Source organism: Pan paniscus, chromosome 1, assembly GCF_029289425.2.
Source record: "Pan paniscus chromosome 1, NHGRI_mPanPan1-v2.0_pri, whole genome shotgun sequence".
Taxonomy (NCBI): Eukaryota; Metazoa; Chordata; class Mammalia; order Primates; family Hominidae; genus Pan; species Pan paniscus.
In genome coordinates, this window is record NC_073249.2 from 82452703 (window position 1) to 82467598 (window position 14896).

Genomic DNA, 14896 nt, shown 5'->3' on the forward strand with positions numbered 1-14896 from the left:
ATGTCACTTATGAAAAGAAATAGGATTTTCATTTCATTTTTTAAAAATCCAATCTGAGTAGAGGTTTGTTTAACCCATTTACTACTTCCTTTGTGATTACTGATATATTTGGCCTTTTCCCATCACGTCATTTTATAGTTTTTATTTACTTTAGTTGTTCTTTGTTGTGGATCTCCCTTCCCCCCTTTCCTGGTTTTTAATATTAAATGCAATTTCTTTATTCCCCTTTCTTCCCCTCTCTAACAGTTCAGGAGTTAAATATTCTTTTTATATTTGCTATTTATATTTTGCTAACAACTTCTAAAGTTAATCAATATCCCTAGACCATTCTAATAAGAAAAAATCTGCACATAAATCATCTTCACACATATAGTAACTCCTTGATTTTTTTGGAATTCATCTTATTTTCTGGCATTATTTGTTCATAAATAATGTTCTATGAAAATAATTTAGAGCTGAGGTAAATGAGACCAGAATTGACTTAAAAACAGTAAAAAGTCCTTATTGTTCTTCATAAATGATGGAATGTTTTCATATAACGAAAGCAATTCATTTTAAACTGATTATATGCGTTGAAATTAAAAATAATCAATGTTCAGAGCATCTCTAGTTAGCCAGCTAATTATCTTTAACACCTTAAATGTAACAGCTCCTAAGAGTAGGATTAAGATAATATAAAATGCCTAATTAAGCTTAATTTAAAAAATCTCAAAGAATTTCCATCAACATGGAACTAATAGGGTTCCAAATTAAAAATAAATAAGAATAGAGGAAGCAAATTAACCAAAGGTGGTGTAGTAGAAGCAAATTTGTCCAATTTACTTTAATATTTGTCATTAAAAAATGAACTTTTTTTCATAATTCAGTCCAAAAGTCATTAGATGGGGCTGAGTAAGGCAGGCATCCAAGCTTAGGAAAGTGAGTGGGGAGAAGCAATGAGGAGACTGGTTATATGGAGAGAGAAACTGTAGTAAGTAATTATTTTAAGGATAATGAGAGTGAAGTGTACCACTGTTGGGGAAAGGAACTAAAACCTTAAACAGAGAAAAAAACTAGAATCAACTCTCTAATACTAAATTGGAATTAGAAGTTTTGGTATAAAGTCAATGGTTTTCAAAATATATAAATGCAAAAATAAACACAGCTTTAAGTGAAATAAACACACATATACATATATTCTATTCTCTAGTTCTGTCCATGGAGTGCCTGGGGGCAATAGTACCCCTACAGCAATAACCATACTTGGCACCCACATCTTGACTTCTAAATGCTACTTTCTACTATTAATAAAACAGGGATTCTCAAAAAAAAAAAAAAAAAAAAACCATTAGTGGAAGCACTTTAAAAAATTATGGGAATATGTGAAAAAGATACAAGACCAGTTTGAAGGCATTCCCATTAGCCAAATTTTAGACAATCTGGATAAGGAAAAAAAAAATGAATGAATTATAACTATTGCTTAAAGGAATTCATGAGTCCATACAGATATAAATATAGAGAAGAGAAAGCTTTTCCTTATAGTAGGATTCCAAATAATGTAGAATAATATAATTAGGAAATCAATATTTGAAAACCATCACAGTAATAAGTTCAGTCAAGAAATAACAAAAGGCCAGGCACGGTGGCTCATGCCTGTAATCCCAGCACTTTAGGAGGCCTAGGCAGATGGATCACTTGAGTTCAGGAGTTTGAGATCAGCCTGAACAACATAGTGAGATCCTGTCTCTACAAAAAAGTCAGCCAGGTGTGGTAGCATGCACCTATAGTGCCAGCTGCTCATGAAGCTGAGGTGGGAGGATCTCTTAAGCCTAGGAGTTTGAAGCTTCAGTGAGCTACGATTATGCCACTGTACTCCAGCTTGGGGACAGAGTGAGACCCGGGAAGGAGGAAGGGAGGGAGAGAGGACCACTATTAAATCTAGTAAATGAAAACTTGGTGATGAAAATTTACAGTTTCCCCATAAAATAATTATTAATTACAAAGAGAAGCACAACTTTACAGAAGACAAGACTGACAAACATCACCTTAAGCGATCAAAGGTAACGTAATCAGTCAAGAAACAGGCTGGGCACGGTGGCTCAGGCCTGTAATCCCAGCACTTTGGGAGGCCGAGGCAGGCGGATCACCTGAGATTGGGAGTTCGAGACCAGAATTGCCAATATCATGAAACCCCGTCTCTATTAAAAATAGAAAAATTAGCCAGGCGTGGTGGTGTGCACCTGTAGTTCCAGCTACTCGGAAGGCTGAGACAGGAGAATTGCTTGAACCCGGGCGGCAGAGGCTGCAGTGAGCCGAGATTGCATCACTGCACTCCAGCCTGGGTGACAGAGCAAGGCTCCGTCTAAAAAAAAAAAAAAAAGAAAAGAAACAAATAAAAATTTTGCACCACCTGAAAGGATGCAATAAGAATACAGCATCACTCTATGACACTCCTGTCAAAGATGCATGGCATGACTTGAATCTAATCATGCGGAACCATCAGGTAAACCCAAATTCAAAAACATTCCACAAAATATATTCTTCCAAAGTGCCATGACCCTAGAAATCAAAAAGACTTATGGAACTATTCCAGATTGAACAACAGTAAAGAGATATGACAACTAAATCCAATGTGCAGTCTTGGATTGGATTATTTTGGTGTAAGGGACATTTTGGGGACAAGTGGCAAAATTTGAATAGGGTCTACGGATTAGTTGATAGTAACCTGTCAATGTTAATTTTCTGAGTTTTATGTTTGTATTGTGGCTATGAAGAAGAATGTCCTTATTTGTAGGGACAGTAAAGTAGTTGGGGGTGACAGAGCATCAAGTCAGTAACTTACTCTCAAAAGGTTCCAGGATGAGTTGTTTGCACTATTCTTTCATTTTTTCTGTAACTCTCAAATTATTTTGAAATTTTAAAAAACAGCAAAGAAAGAAAAAGGAAACAGATGAACAAACCACTATACAGTTTTTTTTTTGTTTTTTTGTTTTTTTTGGTTATCCTAGTATGGCTTTGACCTCTCCAACACTCAGAAATCCCTAGTCACAAGATGTGTATTTTAACACTGGTAAAACCACAATTTTTACATAAATATGAAATGTACAGATATTCCACTGTCAGATTGCTCTTGCAACAATTTAAACAGTATTCTGATGGACATTTCAAGATCTTATAGAGGAGTCCACATTTTACAAGTCTACATTTTATTAATGGAAGTTCAGACATAAAGCCAGATCTAAGCACTGGGTTTTGAATAACTTTACACAGTTGGTGTCATCACTTACTCATTATTTGAAGAAAAAGTTTGAAACCATTACAACCCAAAATTCTATTAATATTTTAGAAACTTAGTTAATTTAAAATAAAATCTCCCCAGACATAAGACAGTATTAGAAAATGAATTTTAAATGTGGTATTATAAATATATTGTCATGTTCTTTTAAAACTACCATTTTAGTGGCACTACAATGTGCTATGTCAAACTTTCCTACTTACGAGACACTATTTAGGAGAGGAAAGGACTTAACATCTGTTACGGATTGAACTGTGTCTTCCCCAAAAAGATGTTAAAGTCTACACCCTTTATACCTGTAAATACGACCTTAGTGAGAAATAGGGCCTTTGCAAATGTTAAGATCTGGTCATTAGGACTGGGCCTAATCCAGTATGATTGCTATCCTTATATAAAGGGGAAATTTGAACAAAGACAGACATAGAACAGATGAAGACAAGAAGAGAGGGATGGAACAGATTCTGCTTCACAGCCCTCAGAAAGAACCAAACCTACTAATACCTTATTCTGGACTTCTAGCCTCCAGAACTGAGAGACAATAAATTTCTGTTGTTTGTAGTACCCTGTTACGGCATTACTAAAAAACTAATCTAACATCTGAACCTTAATTTTCTCATTTGAAAAATGAGAATTATGCTGTCTCCCAAGGTTATCCTTAAAATTAATATGTTATTTTGAAAGTAATCAGGAATTATAAAAATAAAGGTATTATATCTTGATAAATATTTAATAAATACAACTGTCAAACATTTTCTCCTAGTACAAGAAAAAATTTTAAGCAATGCTCTTGAGTATTTCCATGCTCTTTAATCCACAGGCCAGAAAATCACCTTTATTGTACACAGGAATAGAGTCTTAATAGTGTTAGGACTATCTGAACATGTCTAAAGTACTAGTGGTTTTCTTTTTCTTCTTTTGTCTTCATGTTTTAATCCTCAAATAACATTTTTTAAGAAGTACAAATGTTGTCTTCTGAAAACTTAAAAAAGAAGCACCTCTGGCCAGGTGAACACTATACAGCAGTCCCAGGTAGTTATGATTCAGAGACTGGAAACAATCAACTGTATTTGCTGCTGCCAAAAGCAGATGAAGAAAGAATGTGGAGGGTTAACAAGTTGACCGTTCAAACAAAAAGGAAGGAATAATTCCATGCACAACGCTTTTCTTCTTTTTGCCCTACTTCCTATACTTCTACATTTCTATGTATACTAAAAATAAAAGAATACATGTGAACATGTCTACCATATGCCCAGCAGAGTAGGAATTTCAGGAAATGTTAGTTGCTCCAGCCCTGCCCCACCCTCCTGCCCTTCTACTCAGAGGATGAGTGGTAGAAGTGTACTTAGGGTAATCAACTTTGTAATCTTTCCATAATGACAGATTATCTCAATAAATTTCACATTATCTTTATAAGCTTTAGGTGAAAGAGTTTTACTAAAAAGTAAAATCAAAGTACTATCTGTTAATGCTTCTCACCTTGTATAAAGTCCTAAATATGACTGCCCAAAATAGAAAGGCATTAGGCAATCGAATGTACCTTGTTTCTCATTTTGAATAGCATAGGCTAAAATGCATGTAACTAAAAATTATTTGCTATAAGATCTCCACACCGTACCAGGAATAAACGGTTACATGATATGAGCTATTAAAAGAGGTATTTTAAATATCACATTCAGCTGGGTGCAGTGGCTCATGCCTGTAATCCCCACAATTTGGGAGGCCGAGGCGGGCAGATTGCCTGAGCTCAGGAGTTCAAGACCAGCCTGGGCAACGTGGCAAAAACCCGTCTCTACAAAACAAACAAACAAAAAAACAAAAATTAGCTGGGTGTGGTGGTGTATGCCTGTAATACCAGCTACTCAGGAGGCCGAGGTGGGATGATCACGTGAGTCTGGGAGGTGGAGGCTGCAGTGAGTGGAGATCTCGCCACTGCACTCCAGCCTGGGCAACAGAGAGAGATCCCGTTTAAAAAAAAAAAAAATTGCCTACATTCTCTGTGTCCCCACCCTCTTTTGGCCAGCCAGGTGGTGGTAGTAATTTAATGAGATTCCTGAGGAAAGGTGAACTTCAGGGAATGAGACAGGTTTTAAAGCAAAGATTCTCCTGGTTTTGGCAAACTCAGACATTCTGGCTATTTTACTAAGAAGAAATTTTCTCTACACTTTTCATCATTACAGTTTCATTCATGGTAATAAGCCTTATTTACCCCCAGGCCAGTCAGATGTGAAATGTTATATTAATTTCTGAATAATACTCTTTCTATAACATCATTTTTTTTCATTAAAGGGGTCAGCTAATTTTGAAAAGTGTTTTTAAAATGTCTTATGAAAACAAATTATTGCTTATCAACTATAAAAAGTGAAAACATGAGATAAATGTTCAGTCACACAAAATATCCCTTTGGACTTGCCCAAATTAGTTTACTTGAACTTCAACATAGTTTACGATATACAAATATTTCATAAACATTTTTAAAGGGGGATAAGATTCATATCTTTGAATTACATTATAAAAATAGTATGATTCCCTTAGTTAAAATCATTACGGAGGAATATATGGTTTCTCAACACTACCTCACCTCTCTCTAAAATGTTGAGATTTTTGGATAGGTGAATTAGGAGAGGAAATGATTCCATAATCAGTGTTAGTTAACATGAGATGGGTTGAATTTGTGATCACATAAATTTTCGTTTAAAAAAATAAGCAGGCTAAACAGTTTAGTAATGTGCTTTGAAATAACACAGAACTAGGTTTAAACTCCAGTTCTAGCATATTGAGCTATATGACTGCCTTTCTGAGCCTCAGTTTTTTCATCTGTAAAATGGACAGTAATACTCTCAAGAGTTCTTCGTAGGCTTAAATAAAATAATACATACAAAAGTTTCAAAGGCACATACCAGTTAATTAATGGTTAATACTGTTAACAGTAACACTGTAACATTATAAGCTATATCGAAAGAAAAATCCATGTGAAACATCACTATGGTTTGTTTATTCTCTTAGACACGTACATTTATATTTAAAGTACTTAAAAATAAAAATATAAAAAAGGCACTAGACTAGGAGTCAGATGTAGATTCTGAACTGGAGTCAGATCTCTGTTCTACACTAGCTAGCTGAATTTCTTTCGCAAGTTACTTCTTTAATCTTCATGTAGGTAATTTGTAAAATGGTAAAATGTAATATTCTCATTACTACATTAATTTTATAAAACCATTATTTACAAAGTGCTTCTATTAAACTATCATACGGGGATTAATGCTAATGATATATCATCACAGAATAAAGATGATATAAAAATATATTTATATACCCTATTTCCACTGATTTCACAACTTTTTCAAAAGAGACCAGAGTCTAATCTAAGAACTAGGGCCAATCCTAAACTATTTTCCATTGCTGGCTGGGTCGCAGGCATCCCAAGCATCACTCCATCATATCAATAAATATCAAACAAATTTCAGAGTTAAAAATAGAAAAATATATATTTGATAAGTCATTTTAATAGTCATTCCACAAAATTAAAGGTAATCATCATAACACCTGGATTTATCAGATGCTACTAAATTAATAGCTTTATTTAGCAGAAAATATTTACCAGGTATAGAAAGACTGCATTCTTTCTTTGAACTGATTCATTGAAAACTGAGAGTAGTTTGGTAATTAAAAAGGCAGGAAAGCTCTTCTTACTTTTCCAGTCTATGAACACAAAAAGAGAAAAAGGCAAAACTGAGTAAGCTGTATAAAATAACCTAACACTTAAAGAGAGAACAATTACACACAGTGGGGGACACCAGACTATCCATCAGGACACATTTAGATTAGCTGCCTTAGGCAGGCACCTCTCGTACCTATTTCCTCACCTACAAAACAGAAATAACTAGTACCTGCCCTTACTAAAGGACCACGGAGATAAATCAGAAAGTTCTTTGAATATGTGTCGTATGGTGCTATTCTTTCATGAAGCTGGATAAAACAGCCTACTCAGGTTTTTTTTAAAGGGTGCATTTCACTAACATAAAAAAAAAACCTGATCTCCAAATTTGACATTAACCTCCCCCTAATATACAATACAAGTATCTACTGGCTTTATATATATACATAGATAGATGATATAGATAGCAATAGATCCATACAGGTTGCTATGGATGTATTCTGAAAAAAGATATAAGAATATATTTTGTATTTAGAAAATGAGAAAGACCAATACTTGGTACACACAGGTGTGAAAATTTACTATCACTGGTTGACCATCCCCCTCTTTGTCATGAGGCCTCAGAATCCTCATCGATAGAATTCAAACAACATAAACCAATAAAGAAATGGTACATGCTATGACTCTTATTTAACATATACTTGTACTATTATAGCTATTTTTGATTTAGCATAATTAGTATAACTGGTATAAGTCAGTGTAACTGATTGAGTAGTATAACTAATTAATGAAAACTATGTAAATTTTATAGATCCATACTCAGTGCTCATATAACTGGCCCACATAACTTTTTTCTGTACATTCAGTTTTGTTCCTATTTCATGAATCTGAACAGCTGAGATGCAATGGTACAAACAAAATCAAATGCAGTTCAAAGTGTCTTCTTAAAAAGGAGTTGTTGGCCAGGCGCGGTGGCTCACGCCTGTAATCCTAGCACTTTGGGAGGCCAAGGCAGGCAAATCACGAGGTCAGGAGAAGGAGACCCTCCTAGCCAACATGGTGAAACCCCGTCTCTAAAAGATACAAAAATTAGCCAGGCGTGGTGATGCATGCCTGTAATCCCAGCTACTCGGGAGGCTAAGGCAGGATAATCGCTTGAACTAGGGAGTCAGAGCTTGCAGTGAGCAGAGATCACGCCACTGCACTCCAACCTGGTGACAGAGTGAGATGCTGTCTCACAAAAAAGAAAAAAAAGAAAAAAAAAATTAGCCGGGTGTGGTGGTGTGTGCCTGTAATCCCACCTACTCCGGAGGCTGAGGCTGAGGCAGGAGAATCGCTTGAACCCAGGAGGTGGAGGTTGCAGTAAGCTGAGATGGTGCCACTGCCCTCCGGCCTGCCTGGGTGACAGAGCAAGACTCCGTCTCGGGGTTGGGGGGGGATAAATAAAAGGAGTTGTTTTTGTTTTTGTGAGTGAAGGGGAGCATAGAGGCTCATACTACTTAAAATCAGAGATCAACATAAAATTCTACCATAGCTAACAGTGATGAAAACCTTATTAAGATATTTTATTACATAATACAACTGAAAAGAAATTAAATTCTTTCCTCTTAAAAAAATTTGATCTGTCCATACTTTAAGAGAATGAAAAAAACATTTAAATTACAAGAAGAAATACCTAAACCAAAAAGCACACAGAACAAAAAAACACCGTAAGGAATAGCGAAAAATTGAGAGAAATGAATACACAAAACAAATTTTTAACACATCCACCAAACCCTCCCAACCAGGCACTGTAAGGAGTTAAGAAAAACCTACCCACCCTTCCAATATGATGGTTACAAACTAACAAGCTCTTTCTTGCTGTCCATTGGCACATCTTGAGACCTTTTATTCTTTTGAAATGTTCCCCCAACTTAAACTGGATGCAAATAAACCAGGTGTGGTCCTCACAACAGTAATCCTGCTAGTCCCTACTCAGTTTCCATAGCAACATGCACAGCTGGCAATGGCAAAGAGGCTGTACTGGCTTCAGATTGGTTTTAAAAGTTTCAATATTCATTTAGTGAAATAACAATTATGTTATCTCAGTTAAGAACAATTTTTTAAAAATTTTATCTTTGCTTGAAATGTTAAACAAAATAACGCAAGGTATTTTCTGCTAGTCCAAAAGTGGCTTTCAGCCTAACAGCAGTAACTAACGTGTCTGTGAAAAGTTACAAAATGCCCATCACCAAGTGATAACCATTCTTTGACTAAAGAAACATAAAATTTTAAGTGAATATTCCCTGTGGGTCACCTAATGTAATAGGTAACATTCAGAGAGAGAGAGAACCAATATAAAGTCTAATCTAAACAGTAGTAAATACTATGCATCTTTTCCTTAAATAAATTTAATATGACAGTTCCTTGGTTTAATTAAAACTGTTAAGAGTTTTTACAGCTGGGCACGGTGGGTCACACCTATAATCTCAGCACTTTGGGAGGCCAAGGCAGGCGGATCACCTGAGGTTAGGAGTTCAAGACCAGCCTGGCCAACATGGTGAAACCTCACCTCTACTAAAATACAAAAATTAGCTGCGCGTGGTGGCATGCGCCTGTAATCCCAGCCACTCAGGAGGCTGAGGTAGGAGAACTGCCTGAACCAGGGGGTTGGAGGTTGCAGTGAGCCGAGATCACTCCACTGCACTCCAGCCTGGGCAACAGAGCTAGACTCCGTCTCCAAAAAAATAAAAAATAAAAATAAGAGGCCGGGTGCAGTGGCTCATGCCTGTAATCCCAGCACTTTGGGAGGCCGAGGTGGGCGGATCACGAGGTCAAGAGATCGAGACCATCCTGGCCAACATGGTGAAAACTCGTCTCCACTAAAAATACAAAAATTAGGTGGGCATGGTGGTGTGCGCCTGTAGTCCCAGCTACTCGGGAGGCTGAGGCAGGAGAATCGCTTGAACCTGAGAGGCGGAGGTTGCAGTAAGCTGAGATCGCGCCACTACACTCTGGCCTGGCGACAGAGCAAGACTCCGTCTCAAAAAAATAAATAAAAAATAAGAGTTTTCACAATGGTAATTCTTTTTGTAAATTTTTAATTTTTATTTTAGATTCAGAGGGTACATATGTAGGTTTGCTACCTGGATATATTGCATGATACTGAAGTTTTGGCTTCTATTGAACCCATAACCCAAACAGTGAATACGGTACCTGATCTCTAATTTTTTAACCCTTGCTCTCCTTCCTCCTGACCGTTTTGGAGTCCCCAGTGTCTGCTGTTCCCATCTTTATATCCATGTGGTACCTACCCCATGTTTAGCTCCCACTTACAAGTGAGAAAATGTGGTATTTTGGTTTCTGTTTCTGCAATAACTCGCTTAGGGTAATAGCCTCCAGCTGTATCCATGTTGCTGCAAAGGACATGGTTTTGTTCTTTTTATGGTTGTGTAGTATTCCGTGGTATCTGTGTACCACACTTTCTTTATTCATCATTAATGGGCACCTTGGTTGATACCATGGCTTTGCTATTGTGAACAGTGCACAGTAGCTATTCTTAAAGGGCAGTACCCGGATCAGTATCATAGCATCACCTGGAAACTTATTAGAAATGCACTTTTTTGGCCCCTACCTCACACCTACTGTATCAGAACCTCTGGAGGTGGGGGCCCAACAATCTGGGTTTTAACAAACCCCTAGAAGACCCTGAACCACTGACTTACAGTGTCAAACTTCAGAGGAGACAAATATGAAATAGAAAATGCAATGCTTTATCCCACTCTTTGGAACTAGGTGAGGAACAGCAGCAAAATAAAATGAAAAAAAAAAACCTCTGGTCTCCTGAATTGAGTCTGTTGGCTAATATCTCACTGTCTAAAAGATATGCAGAGATAAACAGTAGTTCAGTGTGTCTGTCATTCCTACACATGTAAAGCACCAAGCGAAAATCAAGTGTTTGTTTATAATCACTCAAGGACAGGAGGGTCCTTGCACGTAGAACATTCAATCCACTACCATTCGTAATGTATTACTAATCACAATCAATCTCCAATCACTGATGTCTTCCCACATAGGGCAGCAAACCTAACCATTTATTCCTTTTAGAAGAAGAATTTTTTCAACATATTAAATATGTATGTAAAGATGAGTATGAACTTTGAGTCATACATTTTAACAACACTACTTGTAAGATTTTTTAAAAAAACATACAAGGATGCAGTTCTTCCTTAGTAACTAACCACACTGCCTTCATATATACTACAAGATACTTTATATTTTATCCTTTAACCTCAGTATATCCAATCACAACTCCTTCCATATTTCTTTTCTTTCCATAATTCTTTTTTTTTTTTTTTTTGAGATGGCGTTTCACTCTTGTTGTCCAGGCTGGAGTGCAATGGTGCGATATCGGCTCACCGTAACCTCCGCCTCCCAGGTTCAAGTGATTCTCCTGCCTCAGCTTCCCGAGAAGCTGGGATTACAGGCACCTGCCACCATGCCCAGCTAATTTTGTATTTTTAGTAGAGACGGCGTTTGCTCATGTTGGTCAGGCTGGTCTCGAACTCCCGACCTCAGGTGATCCGCCCGCCTTGGCCTCCCAAAGTGCTGGGATTACAGGCATGAGCCACCGTGCCCAGCCTTCCTTCCATAATTCTAATGGGCAGCACTTCAAAGAAACTGATGAGCTACTGACATTAAAGTGACCAGAGACACACAGATTTAATGAAGAAAAGCCACTGGGTAAACTGAACATGCCATATGCTGTTAAAATTAATGAATTCAAGCAAACTGAATAGTTTTTTGAAGCTCATAATTAAAAATAAATTGCTAAATGCCGTCAGTATTATACTCCCAAAAAATGGACTCTTAAAATTATATTTTGAATGAATCTGAAGACCAGCCACAATTTAAAAAAACGAAATACAAACCACCCCAGGAAATTCAAAGGGAAGTGTTTGTTTACTTATTCCCAGGATTTATTTTGTAATCTATTTTACGATAAGAAATATGATGAAATTTACTCAAAGGTCAGATTCTTGACTTTACATACAGAGCAGGAAACAGAAAAAAAAATTTACATTTAACTTGTTTTCTTCTGCTTGCTATTATCTTAAATTAGAAAATGCTTGTATCATAGATACATTTTTACTTAAATGTTCAAGGAACATTTTTTGTTAAAGAATAAATTCAAGTCTCTATTTCTAACTTTAATGTGTTTCCAGCATTTACTCTAGTCTTGGAAAAAGAAATGCAAAAGAAAAAAATCCTGGAGTCATCATTACTGTCTTATTCCATATCAAAGAAGCAATATGGAATAAAACAGGAAATGGATTCACAGGCTCCTCGTTCTTGCTCTATTTGTTTGTTTTTGTTGTTGTTGTTTTTTTTTTTTTTGGAGATGGAGTTTCACTCTTGTTGCCCAGGCTGGAGTGTGATGGATGGTTTGATCTCAGCTCACTGCAACCTCTGCCTCCCAGGTTCAAGCAATTCTCCTGCCTCAGCCTCCCAAGTAGTTGGGATTACAGGCTTGCACCACCACACCCAGCTAATTTTGTATTTTTTTTTTTAGTAGAGACAGGGTTTCACCACATTGGTAAGGCTGGTCTTGAACTCCTGACCTCAAGTGATCCACCCACCTTGGCCTCTTGCTCTACTGGTTAAACGTTAGTGTTCCTTAGGGTCCATCCTCAGCCCACTTTTCATTACACTAGTGATTGCCAAAGTATTTTCTTCCTGCCACTAGTGGGATAGAGCTGATTCAAAATTGTTGCTTCTGTTGGTTGTGACATTTGACTGAGGGCTTACATAGTAGTAGTACATGCTGGTTGCCATTCCAACTCTCTCTAGCTGAATAAGAGCAAGGACAAGGAAAGGGCCTGAATGATTAATCCCATCCCCCTAGCTAATGGCTTGCTCAGAAGTGAACTGCATTTCAAATTTTTATTCAATTCTGGGCAGTGAAATCAAGGACAGAGCTCCTGAACCTTTCTGATATAGTCTTACTTTTAATAGAGAATACTGAGACTACTCTCTTTTCTCTGGACATTATTAACAAGGAAGCATATTTCCCTGGCTGCTGCTGGCAGTTATTTTGCAACCATGAGGGTAAAGCAAACACAGAAGTGCAGAGTCCAAACACAGCCCTGTCCTATTGTCCTTGAAGCTTCTGGTTTCTCAATCAGATTAGCCACGCAAACTCCTTTGTATTTCAGCCAGTTCCAATTGTCTGAAGCTGAAAGCAAACTACCAATAACAAATACGTTAAATTATTAAGAGTTATTAATTTGGTGTTCACAAGTTAGAGTTACCAGAGTTTACTAAGGATTATTTCAGTGTTCTGTGAAGACATGTGGCTGCCACATACTTTGCCAAAACTCTGCAAAACTCCTGTTGTATATGCGCATTATGAACAAGTTGGAATTTCCAAAATTGGGTCTGGTTATTAGTGCAAAATCAATATTAAATTATGGTTTTTAACTTCAACCTTTCCTGTCTTGCACATCAACTTAGTTATCTTAGTTATATAAGCATATCTGCACCACCATTTCTAGCCTATAATTTTAAAAAAATCAGTCTTCCCATACAGCATATAAACATATATAGCATATTTGCACCATTTCCAGCCTATAATTTTTAAAAATCAGCCTTCATGATACAAGTTTTTAAAGTGCAAACAGTCCCCGTATTTCACACTACAGTGCTTTGCATATAATTGGAAATATGCTGGATAGTTACAGATATGATCTGACTTTTACATATACCTATGGACATATATATGAACACAGGAAAAAGGACTTGTAGTTTCACACTAAATGGTTAACATTTACCATATACATTTCTATTTTTTGTTTCAATCTTTTTAATGGACACCGAGTTTTTGTAAATTTATTTTTATTAAAAGAATTTTAGCTGAATTCTTTACTTTCCTAATATATTTGGTTAGGTCCCCAGAATCTGACCACTTTTCCTTTATTACCCAAATCTGTGTAAATAATGGAGTGCTAATGCTGTGTAATCAGTTTTTATTATTTTATCACAAAGAACCTCTTGAAAGAAGTTTTTCTGCTTCAGACAATGAGGAGCTAAGATGAACCAGAGTCCTAAAAATAGGTCCAACAGAGAAAATGATAAAGATTAAAAACAAGTAAGAACCACTTTGGCAGGAATTACAATATTGATATTAAATATAAAGATGTGTTACAATATGAGAAAGTTCTAAGCTGTGATGAAGATGAAATAGACAAATATGAATGAAGATTTTTCAAATACTAAGCTCAGGTTGCTTAGAAGTAACATAAAACTGGATTCTTTCTGACCATCTCTCCATTTGGCCTGAGTTGAGCTCTCATTTTACCTGAATGCAAAAAGGCTCAATGGATGAACTCCAAAATGCTGCCCTTACTACTTTGAGTCTCCACCAATAATCTATTTCCTTCAGTAAAAATTCTTTGTCCAACTCACGACTTAACTGTACAGAAACTAAAAAAAAAAAAAAAAGTTTTCTACTTGTAATGCTTTTTAGACCAAATAAAAATTTTAAAGATTTTAAAATATTAAAGCAGTTAGTATACACCCTCCCTTTCTGAATTAAAAACAGCAGCTCCATAACACATCTATTCACAGACTCTTACTTTTTTCATGTTCAAAGTCACTCATCCTGCAATTACAACAAAAAATTTACAACGACCCTTAAGAGGTTCCCTATTCTCCCTGGTATAGAAGAAGGCCTTCTATGGTCCATTCACTTTACACTGGTTATGATAACACCAAGCAACCAACTTAGTAGAACATTAAGAGAAATCTTTTATTACAATTTAGCCTCTGAATCATGTTCATGGCTCCACAAAAATAACGGCTAAAATGTCTTTTAAAATTTCAATAGCTTTGGTTACATGGATGAATTATATAGTGGTGAATTCTGAGATTTTAATGCACCTGTCATCTGAATAGTGATGTTGTAACCATTATGTAGTTTTTTTATCTGG

General features: G+C 36.4%; 1 protein-coding gene across 2 annotated transcripts in view; it reads right to left on the reverse strand.

Annotated features, from left to right (window-relative positions):
• The window catches only part of POU2F1 (POU class 2 homeobox 1), a 208936-nt gene that overhangs the window by 116621 nt on the left and 77419 nt on the right, over positions 1 to 14896 (reverse strand). Inside the window, exon 1 of one of the 2 annotated variants that reach the window (XM_003824597.5) lies at positions 6873 to 6967. The exons of the other annotated variant lie outside the window; for it this stretch is intronic. The gene's annotated coding sequence lies outside the window, so the exon portion shown is untranslated. Of the gene's footprint in view, positions 1 to 6872; positions 6968 to 14896 lie in introns of those variants that run through there. 2 annotated transcript variants of the gene reach the window in all.